This window comes from Pelobates fuscus, chromosome 3 (genome assembly GCF_036172605.1).
Source record: "Pelobates fuscus isolate aPelFus1 chromosome 3, aPelFus1.pri, whole genome shotgun sequence".
NCBI lineage: Eukaryota > Metazoa > Chordata > Amphibia > Anura > Pelobatidae > Pelobates > Pelobates fuscus.
Window position 1 is genome coordinate 45,447,811 of NC_086319.1, and position 20,909 is coordinate 45,468,719.

Genomic DNA, 20,909 nt, shown 5'->3' on the forward strand with positions numbered 1-20,909 from the left:
TAACAGATAAAGTAAGAAAAAGTACCCATTAGGTGAAAAAACAAAGGACTAGCAAAAAGAATAATATTTATATATTAAAGAAATATTTTATTTTTACTGCTTCTCCCTTTTTTACCTTCTAGTTGTCTCTTGATCTGTGAATAAAATTAACATTTAGTTATTGTCCCCTAGCCATTAATCATCTTTGTTTTTGGCATCACGGACAGAATTCAGAATCACGAATCAAAACTAACATGTTCAGTCTTGAGAGTTTGAGAATTCGAACGGAAATTGGATGAACAAATCAAAGTCTATCACATTAAAATTTTTTATATTAAATTCAATAGTTTTGTTACTTTTTAATTTCCAGAACTGTATGTATTAAATCTTAAATGAAATAAATAATATCCTAATAATATTGGCTGTGTTACACAGCTGAAAACTAGTGTTGTGAAATTGTGTATAGGAAGATTACAAATTCCTAACTCTTATTGTAAATATTAGTTTATTATAGTATATATTTCTGCCAAATATGAACATTGCCTTGATTCAGAAAGAAAAATTTAAAAATTGAGCACAGTGGGCAGGGCCGACCCATCCATTGTTAGCAGTGGGGCCATGGCTCTAGGCGGCACTTTTACAGGGGCAGCATTTTGCCGCCCTTGTACACTGTAAAGTGTGGTGTATCACCAAATTAATATAAATATTACACAAGGTTCGTCTACATTAAAAGGTATTTATTTAGAAGGCAACAACACAATACTATAAATGTATCACAAACACACAGCCCAGACCCACGGAGCAACAACCCTTTTAAATCTATCTATCTATATAGTAATTCCCTTCCCCACACGTTTGATCTCACCCACGGTTAGGCCTTCACATCTAGTAATGGCTCACTGCTGCAAGTCCAACATCACATCCACCAAGGAAGAAAAGGAAGCAATAGACCGATTTCCTGCCTGGCCTTATGTTATATGCCCTTAGTTGAGATGATGTGTTTTACATCACATCATGTTCATGCATCACTTCCTTTAGCAATTGTGGGAGGGAAGGAAAGATTCTTAGCCCTCCCACCTAGTCTTTGTTTAAGGAAGTCCTGAAAGGAAGATAAATGATCATGCAAGGAAGACAAGTTACCACATAAAGTACCTGCTGTGGAGCCGGAAACTTCTATGCATCTATATAGCGATTACTGCGACTTATATATGCAGTTCTGGACCCCTGCTACCTTGTCCTGTGGAGAGGAGGCCCAGAAGTCCAATGTTTCCCTCCTGCAGCATCCTGTCTTCTCCTGTCTTCTCCTCTCGTAACATTGTTAGAGAGTTGCAGAGGGTTGCCATGGCAATGATCAGATGTGCATTCCTTGCTGCACTGAGCATTGGCATAACATCCCGCGGCAACTCTCACTCAGCTCGCAAGAGGCGAAGACAGGAAGCTGCAGGAGGGAAACATCAGACTTCTGGGACACCTCTCCACAGGATACAGCAAAATGTGCCACTGGACCACCATGGACACTAGTGTCCCCTCTCACTGACCACAGGTAAGAGGCAGGGAGGGGGGGGAATACACTTAATCATATATATATATATATATATATATACATATATGTGGCGAAACCGACCTCGCCACGTGTCCTTGGAGGGGGCTGCTTGCCCGCCTCTTGCCTTTGGACTATGGACCAGACTTTATGTGAATGTGTTAACCCAGATAGCTATGCCATGGAGCCTATTCATATAATGAAAGACTATGGAAAAGACTTTAGCTCCATGGCAATTGAACTGTGTGAATAGGATCTGCGCGCTATTCGGTAGTTTTGTGCGCTCAGATCCCAGCTATCTGGGGATATGTGAAATGTCTGTGTGTTATGTGTAAAAGGTGACTTTCTGTATTTTAAAGTGTTTTATGTCTTTCTGTAACCATGTGGTTAATGGAGTCTGCTTCTAGCCCTGGATAATTGGATTACTTTCCTCTTTGTCTCCAGGATAGAGGCCTATGTAAAACCTGTCTAAACCGGTTTGCCATGCGGCTAGTAAGGGACAAAAGATACTTTTAGTAACTTTTGAACCCCTGGTCTGATCCATGCCATTTTTTAATATGTTGTTCCCCTGAATGTATTGATTGTGGATATGTATTTTTATGTGAATGTGATGTATGGTTTTAAAGTTACAGAGTATGTGTGGAAACTGTATTTTTACTGTATGTAGTAATTATGTTAATTGCTTATCTGAGGGGAGGGGATGTGTGGGTTGTACTGTTACTTGATTGGTTGTTTTATGCCTCCCCCTGGGTGTGTCCTGTATGTGCACAACTGTAATAAAAAAGCAGGCTGGGTGTTCCAGACCATAGTTCCTGTTTTTCCCTCAAAGTGAAGTGTCGTCTCATTATTGGGGGAAGGATTTATTGCATGCTGTTCCAGTTTGACTGCTAGGAGTGCAAACCTATTCGTATGATTCCTATTCAACTGTCTACAGCATTCAGAGGCTTGAGAGGATTCATATGCTTCTCTGATTCGGTGATTGTGGTGTCTGCCAGAGTGCTTGGAGTCCTCAGGAAACGCTAGGAGCATCCTTTAACGGAGGTACTCAGTCGGGGTGCCAGGTGATCCGTTACAATATATATATATATATATTTTTTTTTAAATGATCACCCCTCACAAGACACTGCATCCACTACACACACTGCATGCACTAAACACAAACACTGCATCCACTACACACACTACATGCACTACACACTGACACTGCATCCACTACATGCACTACACACAGACACTGCATCCACTACACACACTATATGCACTACACACAGACACTGATTCCACTACATGCAGTATACACACTGCATCCACTACATGCACTACACAAAGACACTGCATCCACTACATGCATTACACACAGCCACTGCAGCCACTACATGCACTACACATAGACACTGCATCCACTACACACCCTACATGCAGTATACACACACTGCATGCACTACACTGCATCCACTACATGCACTAAACACAGACACTGCATACACTACACACGCTACACACACACACACACACACACTGCACCCACTGCACACACTACATGGACTACACACAGATACTGCATCCACTACACACACTCTCTGCATCCACTGCATCACTTTACACTATACCCAAACAGAGACACTGCACACACTACCAGAGGCGTAACTAGAAACCATGGGACCCTGGTGCAAAATTTGCCCTGGAGCCCCCCTGCCACCCTCCCCCCATACATCTACAGTCCCCCTCCCATACGTTTCCCCCTCCCCCCACACTTGCAAACAGATACACATGCAGACACACGCATAGACACACAAACATATACAGAGACACACATACACACACAGTCACACACATACATACAAACACACACATACATACATACACATACATACAAAAGCACACACACACATACATACACACATACAGACAGACACACACACACAAACACACAAACAGACAGACAGACACACACAGAGAGAGACAGACATACACACACACATACATACAGACACACATACAGACAGACAGACATACATAAAGACAGACATACATAAAGACAGACATACACACATACATACTGACACATAGACAGACATACACACACATACATACAGACAGACATACATACATACACACATAGAGAGATGCATACAGACACACATACCTTTCCATGGGGTCCAGTGGCTCAGCTGAAGAAAAAAGCTCAAGTGCTTTTTTCTGAAATTATTTTTAACTGAAGTGTAGTTTACTTTCTTTGTTCTCTAAAGTCTGCATTATACCTAGTGAAGTGATGGCAGACATTGGTTCATAAATGTGAACTATATTTCTTACAACTGAGACAGATAGTGAGCATCTTGGGAAATACAGTTCACAAATATTTGCATTCCCAAAGTTAGCTACTATTGTACAAAAGAACCGCAGGAGAGATAAGATAGACATGAATAGACAGACAGCATTGCTATATGGGCAATGTGTTTTGGTAATATTGAAATTGCTACTACGCTTGTACAGTTTCTAGGAAATACATACATTTTCCTTTGAAGAATTCATTTTATTACAACCTTCTAAAAAATAACTAAAACAAAAGTAAAACATTCTTCAGGTCCTATAATTAGACTTTTAGACATGCTTTAATCCTTTGAGTGTAATACAAAAGCAGTATTCCATTCTTCAAAACAGACAAAAGTAAACACAGATACTTTTTTTCAGTCTCTCCTAATGGTGCTTTAGGAAGTTTTGATCAAATAAAACTTCCAAGATGATTTGACAGCAGGCCACGTTGTGTAATTAAAGCACATTCAGGTCTGTGCGTTGCTGCCAAACACCTGATAGCTTATATTTGCAACTGTATAGATATATACTAGCTGTGTGCAGACATGTGATTAATGTGATCCGTACTGGGCTATGTATACTTTAAATCCAGGTGCGTGTGCTTTCAGATCATTCACACTGACACCTGCAGACAGATACTGAGAAGATCTGAGTGTCTGCTGTGTTGATGCATGTTCTGTATATCATAACAGGGAGGACAGCGGAGTGTTGGAATTCACAGATGTTTTGAAACCTGACAAATATAAGAGAATCGTAGACAACAATCTAGAAAAAACAGAAGAGGATCTGCTTGGCTTGTATTTCGATTGTCAAATCCTGAAGAGATAATATTCTTTGAAAAAAAAAATGAAGTTATTGAAGACGAATATCTTAATAGTTGATGATGTCTGTTCCTGACAGAAAATCAATCTTCTTTATTATTTTTAGAGGGTAACATTATACTAACCAGTGGACATCGATCGGGATACAGTCATGCCATACATACCTCCTGGTCATAAATAAAAAACGCTAGGGACTCAGGGCGAAGCTCAGAACATCTTTTAACGTGTTAAATGTAATTTAATAAATGGCTTCTAGTCAAATTCAAACATTGTGAGTAATGTAATAAAGTAAACACATCTGTCTCGTTTAAAGTGTTTTTTATATTGAACACCTTGAAGAGAGAGACAAACAGGTTGACAATAAGTAGGAATACAAAATATAGGTATAATAATATATAGAATGTAAACATACAAAATATATATGTTGCTGTATATGCTTTTTCAGTGGGCCCCATCTGATAGTAACAGACACACCGTAATAAATCAGAAATTTTCAGTAATACGTTGTTTATTGCATTACACTTGGACAGTGGGCCACTGAGCTCATTTTCGCCTTGAAGAATAGGTTGTCAAGCTAGTGCCATGCACTTAATTTCAGTCAATGACAAAAAAAAAACAAAGATTAAGAAACGTTAATCTAGAAAAGCTTGCATGAGGCTGAATTTTAGTTTATCAAATCCGGTTGTAGGGCTTTATAGGATATGAGAAGAAGGTTGAAGGAGTGCCCACCATGTAGAAGAATCTGATAAATGAGAAGATGCCAATGAAAAAGGGACATGAGAATGGGTTTGGAAATGGGTGGGGCATTAAATGGCATTAAGGAACTGATGGCTTTGTGAAGAGTCCTTTCAAAGACTCCAAGAATTACAGGTTAATTGGCATTTATCTTTGTAAAAGTCAGTATTTGGTAGAGAGTTTGCAGTAGAAGACAGACTGTTGGACGGTGCATGGACCACTATGGAAATTGAGCCTAATAAAGAGAAAAAAAGATACCTTAATAAAGAGTAGAGGATTATTCATACATATAATATTTAATGAAATACACTTAGTGTAAGGTACCCTTCTAGTAATCAACAGGTTTTTATATGTACAGGTTTAAAATGTACAAAATAAATGATTAATTATTTTAACTTTGCTATATATGAAATATGAACATTTCTTCGACTGGGTGGATGTTTTATCAGTGTGAAACAACACAATGGGGAAGATTTAACAAAGTGTTCTGTTCTAAAATGTGGTGCAAAAATGTTACAAATGTTACACAAGCAAAGACACATTCCCACCCACACAAATACAATGCATCTTTGCCTGTGTGTCTTTTAACGCCCCTATAAGCCTTTTCTAAATTGTATCCCCCACTTCAGTCTCTTATCCCCCTTTTGAAGTTTCACCCACCCTTTTGCCCACTTTATTTATTTTTATTCCCTCATTTGAATGTTTTTCCCTCTTTACGGTATCTTATCCACTCTTTTCCTCTTTAGTGTGTCTTGTCCCCCTTTTGTGTCTTACACACCATTCAGTGTATTATGTGTCCCCCCCCCTTTTTTGTGAATGGTTTACATCCCCTTTAGCATATTTTACACTCCTTTTGTGTGTCTCTTAAATCCCCCATTTAGTGTGTCTTACATTCCCTTGTGTGTCTCCTACTCCTCCCTTTGGGTTTCTTTTCCCCATTTAGTGTGTCTCTTACACCATGGTAGAGAGTCTTCTTCATCCACTACCCAGTCTGACAGAAAACTAATTGCTACACCCAGTCAGTATACATCTGGCCCAACTTGTGTCTCTTGCCCCATACCTCTCTTCCTCATTTATATCCCTCATTGCATTCCTCTCTTTCCTCCTACTTGTATATCTCTTGTCATACCACCGCCATAAACCTAATGCATCTAAAAAAGAGGGAAGTGAGTTAACATGAGTTTACCAAACTTTCGCCTTTAAAATGTGATTCGAATATGTGCTGTCATTTATGAGAGGTAAGAAAAGTGATCTAATGTATCTGTAGTTAAGGGAAAGGATAATCTAGTAGTTTAGGGGAATACCTTGTAGTTGTATTATCTGTGATATAACTAAGGAGGGTTCATTGATGGTCCCATGGATCTTCAAAACTGAAAAATGTCCTGGCACCAAAAGCAATCTGTACATTAAGAGCTGGGTTCTCTTGGTAGAGTAAGGGTTCACTCTACTTACTGAATATCAAGCCATCCATTGAAGCCTAATGGAAAAATCCTATTCAGTAACCAGAATAAACATTTACTCTACCAAGAGAATTAAGCCCTGTTATTTTATATAATATATCATTTTATATATTTATTTATTTGCTATCTATACATCCTATAAATGTAATGCGAATTTTTTTAAACATAATAAGTTGGTAGGAATGAGGTTGAGCACAGGAAAAAAAAAACGTTTACATTTTTTTATTTTGCTGTGGAAGTTAAATTCTTCATTTTTCTTTTGTATAATCACAAGACTCACATTCCATTGATCAGTCATGTTCTCAATCATGTGGCCTATTACGCGGATATTTCAATGTAAGGAATTGCGCGTTTCGTATGGATTTTTCTCATTTTCAAAGCTGCAGAACAGGAAGCACATGCTGAGATGAATGTCACATGATTTCTGATTACTGTCGATACAAATCACTATTCCATTATGTTTTAATTGGCCATTAAAGTCTTGTGACAAGTAAACTATTCATCCCGTTACAATGTAGCTGCATTAAATACAATGCTAGCATCAACTTGCACAAACGTGTGCTCAGTGTGGCTAATGGAAATAGTGTAAAACCCTTTTATTTGAGACATATTTACTACTGCATACTCAAAGTTCAAGAGAATATTAGTCTTATTGCAAACTTAGGCCACGATATTCAAATTTGATAAAACAAGATCACCGTAGCTTTTTCCCAGCTCAGCTCTTTTAGCCAAACATTAGCAATCTCCTTGCCCATTCTTCACATTAGCCAGATTAGTGAATACTTGTTTTCCTGACACTATAGTGGTCCTTTACATTATAAACCCGAATAGGCAAGCTGGAAAAGTTACTAGAGATAAAAAGAATGCAGCGCTTTTTATATAGAGGGAGAATAACACATAAAGATAATTGAAAAATAAGTACAAATAGCAAAACATAGTGCAGCTCATACAGATTAACCCTTAATGACCAAACTTCTGGAATAAAAGGGAATCATGACATGTCACACATGGCATGTGTCCTTAAGGGGTTAAAGGTATAGGAATATATATATAGGAATGTGATATTAAAAACTCACAAATGGAGAGCTAAAAACCTAGCTCCGGTGTGGATAGCGCCCGGGTCCGTACAGGCGACCCACCCCTACAGGAAATGTATATTCTGTCCTGGGGGAGATATATACAATGCAGATATAGGGTAGTACAGTATAAGAAGATGAATAAAAGATCAGGCTGCCAAGTGGGTACTTACATACATAGAGCCCCTATGGTTCAGTAACAGCGTATTGTGCAGTTAGGGACTGCACTCCCTTGATGGTGGTAGGTAATAGTAGACATTATACCCGGCTGAGGAGGCTACATGAAGTAGTGAAACACGTTCCGGTATTTTATATGGACATTGTCCCTTTAATTGTTTTTACAAGTGTTCAATCAATTATTTTCTTTTATCCTGGATCCAGTTGGCTACTATTACCTACCACCATCAGGGGAGTGCAGTCCTTAACTGCACAATATGCTATTATTGAGCCATAGGGGCTTTAGTATGTAAGTACCCACTTGGCAGCCTGATTATGCATTTTTTCATTGTGGGTATATATAAAACCAGCTTACAAAACCTGCATTTCTCTAGTCTGCTGCCTTTGCAAACCCTCCCCTTCTAACCCCGCCCAGACTTTATGTGGCTGTCCAATCACAGACTTCCCAATACAGTTCAATGAGAAGCCTTTGCAAGGCAGAGGCTTTTGTAATGAAAAAAAAGTATTTTAAAGTAGCTCTGAGCAATGTCTGCCTCTTGAGTTTAGTTCCACTGAGCTAGCAAAACTAGAAAGTAACATTACCTGTTGTTTGCTTGAAAGCCAAGGGGGTGTAACCTGATTAATTTATAACAGTGCCAATTTCCATTAAAATCTGCACTTTTTGCAAAATGTAAAAACAAGGACACACTCTTTAGAGGTCTAGAGTGTCCCTTTAAGTACTTGTGGGTGAATACTGTCAGGCCCCAGAGTTTTGTTTACATTTACTTTCTTCATCCAATCACAAATCACAAAATCACAATGAAGGTTTTGCAGCAATCATTTGCAAATCACTTGAAATAGATTCCTCCCTAATATATACTGAGGAAAAATAATTTAAAATTTCTGTCTTTTCCTGGTCTTCATTATCTAATACACCCATCTTTGTTTTCAATGTACCTACACTTTCATTTTATTTTTTTTTAATATATGTACTTAACATTTTTTCGGGGTATTGATTTCAAACTCTTTGGCTATCACATTCTCCTGTTTTAGTTTAGCCTATCTAATCGATTTTAACATGCATTATTGGCTTTCTTATATCTTACATAGGATGCCTCTGATTTGTCTGATTTAAATGCTTTAAATGCCCTTTTCCTATTTGTAATTTCTTGGTTTTTCTTCCCACTAAGCCGCATTGGTTTCAATTTGTTTCTTTTATATTTATTACCCTATAGTACATGCTGAGAAGTGTTCCTTTCTGATATTTTTTGAAGATATTCAATTTATCCTCAGTGGGGTTTTTTTTCACTAAAGATTTTATGCCAGTCAATATGTTGTAAAGTTGCCCTAATCTTATTGAAATTGGACTTTTTAAACTTATATGGTTAATTTTCTTTTTTTGAGCTCATTTCAAAAGAAACCATATTGTGATCACTGTTTCCCAAATGCTCCCTTACTGTAATGTTTGTCAGATCCACACAAGCATCCTTTCTAGTTGGTGCTTGTAGTAGTTGTGAAATAAAGGTGTCATTTAACAGGTTCAAAAACCTGATTCACCTTGCTGAACTACTCCAGGCATAGGCAACCTTCGGCACTGTAGATGTTTTGTACTACACCTCCCATGATGCTTTGCCGGCATTATGTGTGTCAGAGCATTATGGGGGATGTAGTCCACAACATCTGGAGTGCCAAAGATTGCCTATACCTGTAACTAGTCCCTCTATCTCAATGCATACCAATAGTTTGAAATTTCAAGAAATTGAATTTATGGATAGTAGGAGCTATCGGATAAGGCAATGATGTGATTTATTGCATAACAGTAAATGTTTTATCTCCCATGCATTCCAACAGTGTACTTGAGAGATAAGATGGCCCTAGTTACCCCATATGAGTAATACATCTGGTGATTGTTTTTAAGACTTCTATTATGATAAAACGACCCTCTGTACAAAATATCCAGTATAATTCGACACGTGAAATAATGTGCAATGCAAACGCTTATTCTCAAAAGCTTTCACAATACGCAAGTTGACTTTGCTTTCATAATACTGAGGTCATAAAAACAACACCAATAACGAAAGAAAATATAGAACAGAAAATGATACTCAAGTGAGGCTGGAGGTGATATTGACAAATGTATTTGTTAAGATCTTTTTATCTATTCTTTCAATGTTTATACAGAAACAAAGAATGGTTGTCATAGAACATTCTTATCATTTACATTGAAATAAATGACTGTCTTAAAAAAAAAATCACAAATGTTGTTGTTATTATAGAACAATCTCAGTGATTTGTTTTATACATGCCATGTGTACAATTATAGCATATGTATTATTTATGGTAATTGCAACACATACATCTTCAAGCCGGTTCATAACTCTAATGCATAAATGCAGTGGTTCCCAAACCAGTCCTCAAGGTACTCCTATCAGCCCAGGATGTAGGGATTACCCATTTGTATTTAAGGTGTTTTTAGAAAGGAAAAAAAAAACACAACTCTTTCATCCCTAAATCCTGGACTGGTAGGGGTGCCTTGAAGACTGGTTTGGGAACCATTGCATTAATGAAATATTGACAATGTTTATCTACCGTGTTTCCCCGAAAATAAGACATCCCAATAAAATAAACCTTGGCTTATTTTCAGGAGATGCTCCTAATATAAGCCATACCCAGAAAATAAGCCCTGGTCGCTAGTTACTAGTTCGCTAATCTATGTTCGTTGGATTTTCCCTGAACATTGTTTTTGCGGGATGCAATTCGCGAGTAAGCTAATCTATGTTCGGGGAAGTTGTATCCCCAAATATAGATTTGCGATATTCTATTAGCAAGTAAGCTAATCTATGTTCGGGGAAGTTGCATCCCCAAATATAGATTTGCGATATTCTATTAGCAAGTAAGCTAATCTATGTTCGGGGAAGTTGCATCCCCAAATATAGATTTGCGATATTCTATTAGCAAGTAAGCTAATCTATGTTCGGGGAAGTTGCATACCCAAATATAGATTTGCGATATTCTATTAGCAAGTAAGCTAATCTATTTTTGGGAAAGTTTCCCCGAATACAGATATGCAGGATTCCATGCACTAGTAAACTGGTCTATGTTCGTGGGAATTCCCCGGAACCTAGACTTGCTTTCCTGCATATATTGTTCCCAGAAATAGAACATCCCCCCCAAAATAAGCCCTAGTGCGTTTTTCGGGGAAAAATTGATATAAGACCCCGCCTTATTTTTGGGGAAAGACGGGAGCACAGAATCTTCTTATTTAACTGATAGTCAATTTTACAAGGAAGAAGACAATGCAGTTAGGCTACACACAATAAGAAGATTGCAGTAGACTTGAAAAATAATACTCAACATTATGCTAATCTGCATGATTGACAGCAGAGAAAGCTGTAGCCATAATAAGTGTCCTTAAAATGATTTGAAAGGGAATATTACAATAAGAGTAAATTGTAGTGTAAGCAGCTAGAATTGTGATATAGGATGACAATCAATTAGAGATATGTTTATTTGCCTTTTGGTCATACATAAATTCATTAATAACATGGTTGGTCTGCCTTTCTTGTAACAGGTTTTTTTTTTGTTTGATTTTTTTATAATTCTTTTTTTTTGTAGTGCAGATATATACATATAGACTTGTCATGCCCCAACCGCAAATGACCAGAGAGTCAAGATTTGAACTTCACAATGCACATTTTTAAAATTAAATAATAACAGGATTAATAACATGCTTAGTAATCCTGTGAAATGTTTATACATATTTTTCCTGTCAACTCTGCACTGCAAAATAACATGCTTAGTAAAGCTATATAGGTCTGGATAGTATAGTATAAGATGATATAATACCACTGGGTTAAAGAAAACAAAAGAGCAACAGAGGAAAATGGCATTAAGCTAGTAGAAACTAATGTAGTAAATGTATGCTAGGCATTTTACTCAGGCATATAACACATTGGTTAGAAGACAGGCTGTTTAGCCTATGCCAGACACATGGTGAGTGTTGATCCGATTGCAGGACAGTCCCAAGTCCTGCATGTCCGTACCCCATCTGCCCTGGGGCTCTGGACTCCCAAGTACCCCTGCTAGCTGCATACAGGGCTTGGTCTGGGAACCTTCCAGCTGATGGGAGGCAGTCAACCCTGGAGAACAGAAGTCCACTGAGCCGTGTAGGGGGACACCTGCAACTATGTGTTGCTCTTTCAGGATTTACACCCCAGCAAACCACAGGATTCAGGCTTCTGGGCGGTTTTCCAGCAATTGACAGGTGTCACTGAATTGTAATTCTCTGACGGTGGAGCGCAATCCCAGCACTGTAACCCCCTCTGCAGTGCTTGACAGGAGCATGGCGCTGGAGCAGGAAGGCAGGCTGTCTGTGAGGCAGTGATGGCTTCAGCCTCTGGTGTGGGTGTTAAGGTGGGTTCAGCCCTCGTTTAGCCCTTGGCCCAAGGGTTTACATGATGAGATGGACTGGAGCATTGTGGACAGCTTCACCCGTAGGGGGCCCATGTGTCTTCTGGCGGCCTGCCTCCAGAGGCCGACGAGCAGAGGCTGCTGATCATTCCTCCAGCCGGGCCCAGAAGTTGGCAAACATTGCTTCCAGTGCTAGCAAGGAGCGTTTAGTGACTTCAGGTAGCACGTCAGATGCCTGTTCCACTGAAGTAGGCCCATCCACCTTCTTGAGGAGCTCTGTAGCTTTCAAGTTTTCCCCTGGAGTGTGAGGAGCTGCATGAGTCAACCCAATAGGGACCGGGATAACTCCACCAGTACAAAGGGGGAGGGGGGGATTGCACGATTCTGTTTCCTTGTAGCCAGCTGAAAAACAGGGAGAGCGTCCGCCTCTCCCAAGCTCCCTCACGTGTAGACAGTATTTGGGCAATCAGTTGCAGAGAAACTCGAGTGAGGTGTCCCGTGGATCACTGAAGTACCCTCTGCAAGAGTCACACTTGGGTGTTCTATGGAATGTCATTTGGGCTGGGAATATCACCATTGATACCAGACGCAAGAGCTCTCATGGCACATGTCTGATCCACTTGGCAGTCAGACTCTGCCCCCTTGTAACAGTTTTTTTAAACAAATTATTCTAGGCTCCGTGGTGGCAAATCATAGAAAGGTTATTTATTTGTATAATAACGTAAAAACCTTGAGGAAAAGTATGAATATACAAAATCAATATTGTGCATTTTGGCAATCAGTGAGGACCTAAAATTAGCATTTCATAAAGATAGATTTTTATGAAGATAGATTTTTTTTTAATTAAATGTGTTGGAATTTCAATTTAATTCCAGACCAGTCAAAATCTAACATAAGACACCAATCAAGTCTGGAGACCTTCCTATTAGCCATTCGGGTTCATCCGTTTGAGTAATACAACAGAGTGACTGATATCCATATACCTGAACACCTACTCACACATAAAATAGATTTTACAATACAGGGAATGTCACAGCCCTTAGCGGCATTTCCCGTATTGCAAAACTTGTTTTATGTGTTCATAGTGTTCCGTAATTTTGTAGCAAGGATAGTTAAAAAGGGTGATTGGGAAGATTAGCATGACACAGTAGTATTAGCCAGGAGTTGATATCCCAGAATGCACATTGAGGGAAAAGTAAGAGGCAATATGCAAGGAAATGTAAGAGGTGTCTCTACAGCATTGGTCTTACTGAAGGACTTTGGGGTCTGGCCCATTTGTGGGACTCTTCAGCTCTGGCTATGTACGGGTAGTGGAGGGGCAAAGAAAGACAAAGTATACTACCTTACCAGGTTACTAAGAATGAGGGAGGGGTGCACCCAGATAATTTTTGGGTAGGGGTTCTTGGTAACATCCCATTGTTATACACCCCTCTACCGGGTAGGCAAAATGGCTGCAAAGTATTAAATAACAGGCTGCGCACAGATTGAGAACCAAGGGAGCATCAGCAACACAATGATCATGGGTACACAGAAGGGGACATAACATGGAGATGCAGAGATAAGTCATGACATATCCTCACCTCTATGTTATTGTTGGGGATATCAGGTTCTGCTTTGGGCTGAATCCCAGACACTCCCCTACTCAACAATATCCATCTTCCAAACAAGTACAAGAAACAGAATATTTGAGCACACAATAAACTCAAAAATAATCAAACTGTAACATTCTATTTATTCCTAATGCTATGTTCTAATACATTTCTTTTTTTTTTTTTTTTGCATGGTGCTTTTTTTTTTTACAGACTTCATAATGTAACACTTTAAAAGTTGAATACACAATGGGGGTAATCATCTGGCTCAATTTATTCCAATTATTTTTTTTTATTTCAAAGTGAATTTTAAATATTATTTACAATAGTTGAACAGGAAAAAAACACTCCAGCTATGTTTCCAGGTTGGTTATTTTCAAATAATATTTTCAGTGTTCTTTGAAATCACTTTAACCCCTTAAGGACCAAACTTCTGGAATAAAAGGGAATCACGACATGTCACACATGTCATGTGTCCTTAAGGGGTTAAATTACCAAGAAGTTATACTTTAGTGAACAACCCTTTGCGTGCCCAGGCCAAATAAAAGATCAATACAGGCTTAAAATCTTGGAGATTAAAAAAATAAAATTAAAAAAAAAGCAATAAATTAATTTAAGAAAGTCTTCAAATGTGATCAATCAAGCAAATGCATCTCAGCATCTCTCGGTCTCCAGAACTAGAAATTAAACCCTGTTGCCAATCGTATCCAATTATGCAAATTTATGCATTTATGTCTCATGAACAGAATAGTGTTTAAGTAAGAATATGCAATCAATGTATTACCACTGCATCACATAATCGATATCACAGTATCTCCAGCTGTGCTGTAAGAAATTGCAAGGCAACTCAATGACTTGATACGGATCAAAATAAAAAAACTTCTGAACGGCTACGTTTACAAGCATGTTGGTTCATTCAAGCTCAGTTTTTTTGGAAGACACAGTGAAAACGCAAACAGCTGCATTTTTTGGCAGACATTACATCACATTACATCTTCATGAGCTTAACATTAAGCTGCAGGGAGAGAATAACAAAATGCGTGATTTGATAACAGCAATCTGGGCTTCCCAGAAGAAACATTGGAAATTTTCAAGACTGATCTCCAGGGACAACGTGTCCTCCTCACCAAACAATTGGAGGAAAACCAAAGAGAGAAAGGCAGATTTCCTACAGAAGTCAATGGATAATTGAAGATAACGGATGCTGTACATACAGAATTTCTTACTGTTCACTAAACAGATTTTGCAGATGAAGGAAAACAAGTTTTGTGATGGCAAAGTGTTGGCTAAATATTACACCGCTATAAATAGAATGTATTAACCTCCATAGAACTATAGTTGTAAAATAACTCATGGAGAACCAGAGAGATGGGGCTACACCTAGACCCAACACAGAAAAAATATATCAAAATATAAATAGCTAGTTGCTTAACATGAATTAAGTGGAAGGGAACGACGGGGATGCTCCATTCCCAGGTTTCTTCAATATATATAGGTTGGCAAACAAAACCCACACGCCAAGAGCAGCATATTCCAAATATTCAATGGAAACTTTCATGGGTACTTAGAGAAGGAAAAAAAAAACACATGTGTCATTCACTTTGTGTTTTTTTCAGTCTGTAAGTATCCCTTAAAGCTTTCATTATCGATATATTTTGAATATGGTGCTTTTGGCTTTCCATTTTTGTTTCTCGACCTATTTCTATTTAAAACAACTCATTGTTGATTGGGACATAGCATTCACCTGTTGCTAATATCATGCCCTCCCTGAGTCACAGTAATGAACTAGGTTCTAGCAGGGTACCCCAGATGTAAGGCTGCCCAGTTATATCCTATCTAAGGCTTAATCCACCATCCAATTACTGTTACTGACTAGAGATGTCCCGACCGTTCGCCAGGAACTATTCGCCAGCGAACATAGCTTGTTCGCGGTTGCTGCAGCGGGCGAACACATGTGATGTTCGGTCCACCACCTATTCGTCATCATTGAGTAAACTTTGACCCTGTACCTCACAGTCAGCAGACACATTCCAGCCAACCAGCAGCAGACCCTCCCTCTCAGACCCTCCCACCTCCATGACGAATAGGGGGCGGACCGAACATCGCATATGTTCGCCGGCGAACAGTTCCCGGCGAACTGTTCGGGACATCTCTATTACTGACTATACAGTGATTATATGATGCTAGCCTGTAGTACAGGGCTTCGACAGGGCACTGCGCATTAGTAATCCCGGTGAGTCTAATCAACGAAGGAGGCGGTATAATGGTGGATAGCATTTTGATTTCCCAAGCAAGTCATAATTTAGTTTTGTTATTTTTGCTCTGTGATGCAGCTGTTTGTGTTCGTTTAACTCCCTTCCACCCAGCAATCACTATAAAGCGCATTAGTTCAAACTAGTTTCACCTGTTATTGTTCAGGAAGCTCAGGGGAACGTAACGTAAGAGCATATGGGAGTCTTTGTATTTTCCAGTATTTGTGTGAGCATGCACTGCCCCAATTTAATATTGTTTGCTAATCTTCTCTAATGATTTAATAATTTTGGTTACATTTTTTAAATGATTCATATCAACATATATAAAAATGCAAATATTAAAATAATTAATTCATTTAAAATGTTTATCCAAAAATATTGATTAATTAAAAAAGCTCATCTAAATGTATTAGATGCATACCTATATATTTATATATATATATATATATATATATATATATATATATATATATATATATATATATATATATAAAGGGACACTATAGTCACCAAAATAACTTTAGCTTAGTGAAGCAGTTTTGGTTTTCTAGGTCATCTCCTTGCAGTCTCACTGCTCAGTTCTCTGGCATTTAGGAGTTAAATCACTTTGTTTATGCAGCCCTAGCCACACCTCCTCTGCCTGTAACTTATATAGCTTTCCTAAACATTTCCTATAAAGAGTAATCTATTGTTTACACTTCCTTTACAGCTAATTCTGTTTAATTGACAATTTCTTATCTTCTGCTCTGTTAATAGCTGGTTAGGTCCAGCAGGTTCCTTCTGTATGTAATTAAAGTTCAATTTACAGGGCAGGAGATACAAACATTTAAGGTAAGTTACATCTGACTGAAAGTGAAACCATTTTGTTTTCATGCAGGCTGTGTCAGTCACAGCCAGGGAAGGTGTGACTAGGACTGCATAAACAGAAACAAAAGTGATTTAGCTACTAAATGGCTGTGAATTGAGCAATGAAACTTCTGAGGCATGAACTATACACAAACACTGCTTCATTAAGCTGAAGTTGTTTTGGTGACTATAGAGTCAGTTTAAGTATGATTGACTGGGGTAGGCTGATAAACTTTGGCCTGAGGCCAGTACAAAAAAAATACAGTTTTTATGCTTTACAACCTCCAGGTATGATTGTACAGCATAACAGAGCTTCCAAAGAGACCTGTGCATGTCTTAGAGATACAGACACTGTTTCCCATGTCATTATTGTCACCAATGACAACCTGCGAGTCCTATTAATGTAATGTGACCCCTCTCCTTTCACCATATTGTCACTAGCAAAATGATCCAGGGACTTCATACATACTCACTGCAATTGTCAGTCATACTTATTGGAATTGGAATACTGCAATTCACTGGTAAATGCCCCAATGGGCAAGTCCAGGTCCAACGATCATTGAGATTGTGTGCCGTCAACTGATGCGCATTATAATGCTGTACTAGTAACAACCTGCCAACCTTTTTATGACCGCGTTACAGCTGCACACAGACTCCCCAATACACACAGACATTCCAATACACACAGACACTCCAATACACACAGAGACCCCAATACACACACACACCCCAATACACACAGATACTCAAATACACACAGACACCCCAATACACACAGACATCCCAATACACACATACACTCTAATACACACAGACACTCTAATACACACAGACACCCCAATACACACAGACCCCCCAATACACACAGACCCCCCAATACACATATACACCCCAATACACACAGACACCCCAATACACACAGATACCCCAATACACACAGACCCCCCCCAATACACATAGACACCCCAATACACACAGACACCCCAATACACACAGGCACTCTAATACACACAGACACCCCAATACACACAGCGACTCTAATACACACAGACACCCCAATACACACAGACACTCTAATACACACAGACACCCCAATACACACAGACCCCCGCAATACACATAGATACCCCAATACACACAGACACCCCAATACACAAAGACACTCTAATACACAGAGACACTCTAATACACACAGACACTCTAATACACACAGACACCCCAATACACAAAGACACCCCAATACACACAGACACACACCTCCGGCTGGTTTAATTCCCATAAAGTGGCTTTAGGTAGTAATAATGCAAAATCAGTGTGCCATGTCATCATACGTTATATGACTGTTGTCAAATGATGTATTTCATAATAGTAAGGACACATTGAAAAATAACATGCAAACCGTGTATTGTTGCTTATTTGTGTCCTATTCAGTGGTGGCTATGCTTGGCACTCCACATGTATCTGAACTACATCTCTCACAATGCTCATCCAGTCTTAGAACGGTTTGAACTTCATAGAAATGTAGATAATCGGGGATATCAAGGATAACCATCACTGTCTGTCTTACAATAATTAGCCTTATTTATTTGAATATTTGAATTGTAAGTTTACTAATGGAATGTTAAAGGATCATCATTCTAAGAACCCAAAACTTTTAGTACAATGTCGTGATTATGGTGCCACGTGTCTCACATTATACTATCAATCCTTTTAAGAACTTTCGCATTACCACACCAGCTCAGATCAAAAGCATCGCAGGCTCCAGAGAGAGATACATTTCATCTAAGTGTCAAATAGTTTTACTACTTACCATCGGATGGCGGCAGGGGTCTCCTTGCACCATTGCCACTACAGCTTACTGTATTACTGTAGTGGTTATGGTGCCTAACGTGTTCCTTTAACAATATATTTACATTTTTAACAAATGATAAAGTGAAATGCTGTGCGGTAAACAAAACAAAATAAAAGTCATGCTGTAAACAAAATAAAAAATAAAAAAAACATTCAAAAACAAGTACCCAGCTTTTTTTGTTAATCAAACTTTGTTGATTTGGTTTAAAATCATATGTGGTTGTCAAGCCAGTACGACTCCCGGTTTACAGGGGAAAAAAAACAGATTTTCGCTGATGCATTCATACAGTATATTGCATCCTGACAAAAATACAGGACTTTCCACTTTTGATTTAACATTTCCATTATTCAAACGTTGAATTATGCATTGTTTTTGGATGTCTCACAATACAATAAGGTGAAGCGTTATAAGTAGTTAATTAGCTGGTGCTTTTTTATAAATAAATAATACTCATGTGTTTGGCCAGTGAACTCGTACATATTGGCACTACATGTAGATATAAACTGAAATGTTTATTGCATGTCTTTGTTGAGAGTTCACATCGGAGATTTTAATGGTTCAAAGATATATTTAGAACTTTAATTCTAAATCTGTAAATTGATGCTTGCTCCCTGCTATTACAGACAGTGGTTGGGAGAACACGTGTTAACAACAGTAAATGGTAATTTCCACCCAAATTATATTCTCATTTTATGTTTAGGAGCTGCTTAAAACATGCTCAGACCCAGGTAAAATGTGCATTTTTTAAAAGTTTTTAAAACTAAGAAAAAAAAAAAGAAAGTGAGATTGATGACTGTTTCAGTAAGTATATCATTTGTACTTGAATATTTCATATTCTATCTATCTATCTACATATCTATCTATCTATCTATCTACCTATATCTATCTATCTATCTATCTATCTATCTATCTATCTATCTATCTATCTATCTACCTATCTATCTATCTATCTATCTATCTACCTATATCTATCTATCTATCTACCTATATCTATCTATCTATCTATCTATCTACCTATCTATCTACCTATATCTATCTATCTATCTATCTATCTATCTATCTATCTATCTATCTATCTATCTATCTATCTACCTATCTATCTATCTATCTACCTATATCTATCTATCTATCTATCTATCTATCTACCTATCTATCTATCTACCTATATCTATCTATCCATCTATCTATCTATCTATCTGTCTGTCTGTCTGTCTGTCTGTCTGTCATCTGTCTTTCTATCTCTCTGTGTCTGACATAAAAAAAACTTTGCTTAATATTGTGCACATGTTTTTTTTTCAAATTTCACTATTAAGTATTATACAAAAAGTATTAATTTAAATATTTTCCAGAATACTTTCAGTTTTCAGATACGTCTTGGAGTTTACTTGTTGTTATTACCTAAGTTTCTGCAAGGAAATGTGAATTACTGAAGTGACTTTGCCAGCAATTTAACCTGCAGATTTGAAGATCGAACGTGTATGACAGCTACACCGGCACAAGAGCACTCTAGAGTTCACACTGACAAAGAAAGTGCATTAACAGAGTTTGCTATTACACTGATTTGCACTTGGCAGCACTCGGAGACAACAGTTTCACTCATGTGAGCGCACTCTAAACTTGACTTGGAGATATGTTTTAGAATTGCAATTTGAGCTCATTGGATGATCGGTTAATTTCCCGAACTCCGAGTTGAAATATACCTGAATCCCAAAAGGAATTGCGCAACGGCCAAACATGTTCATTTCATTTTATGGTTCTGGGTTCTGCCTGTGGCAATACAAAAAGAGATGAATGATGGGGAAAAAAGATGATCGATGGCTAGGGCACAGCCTGTGGATGTTTTATTCACAGGTCAATTGAGAAATGACCAATAGAGAGAA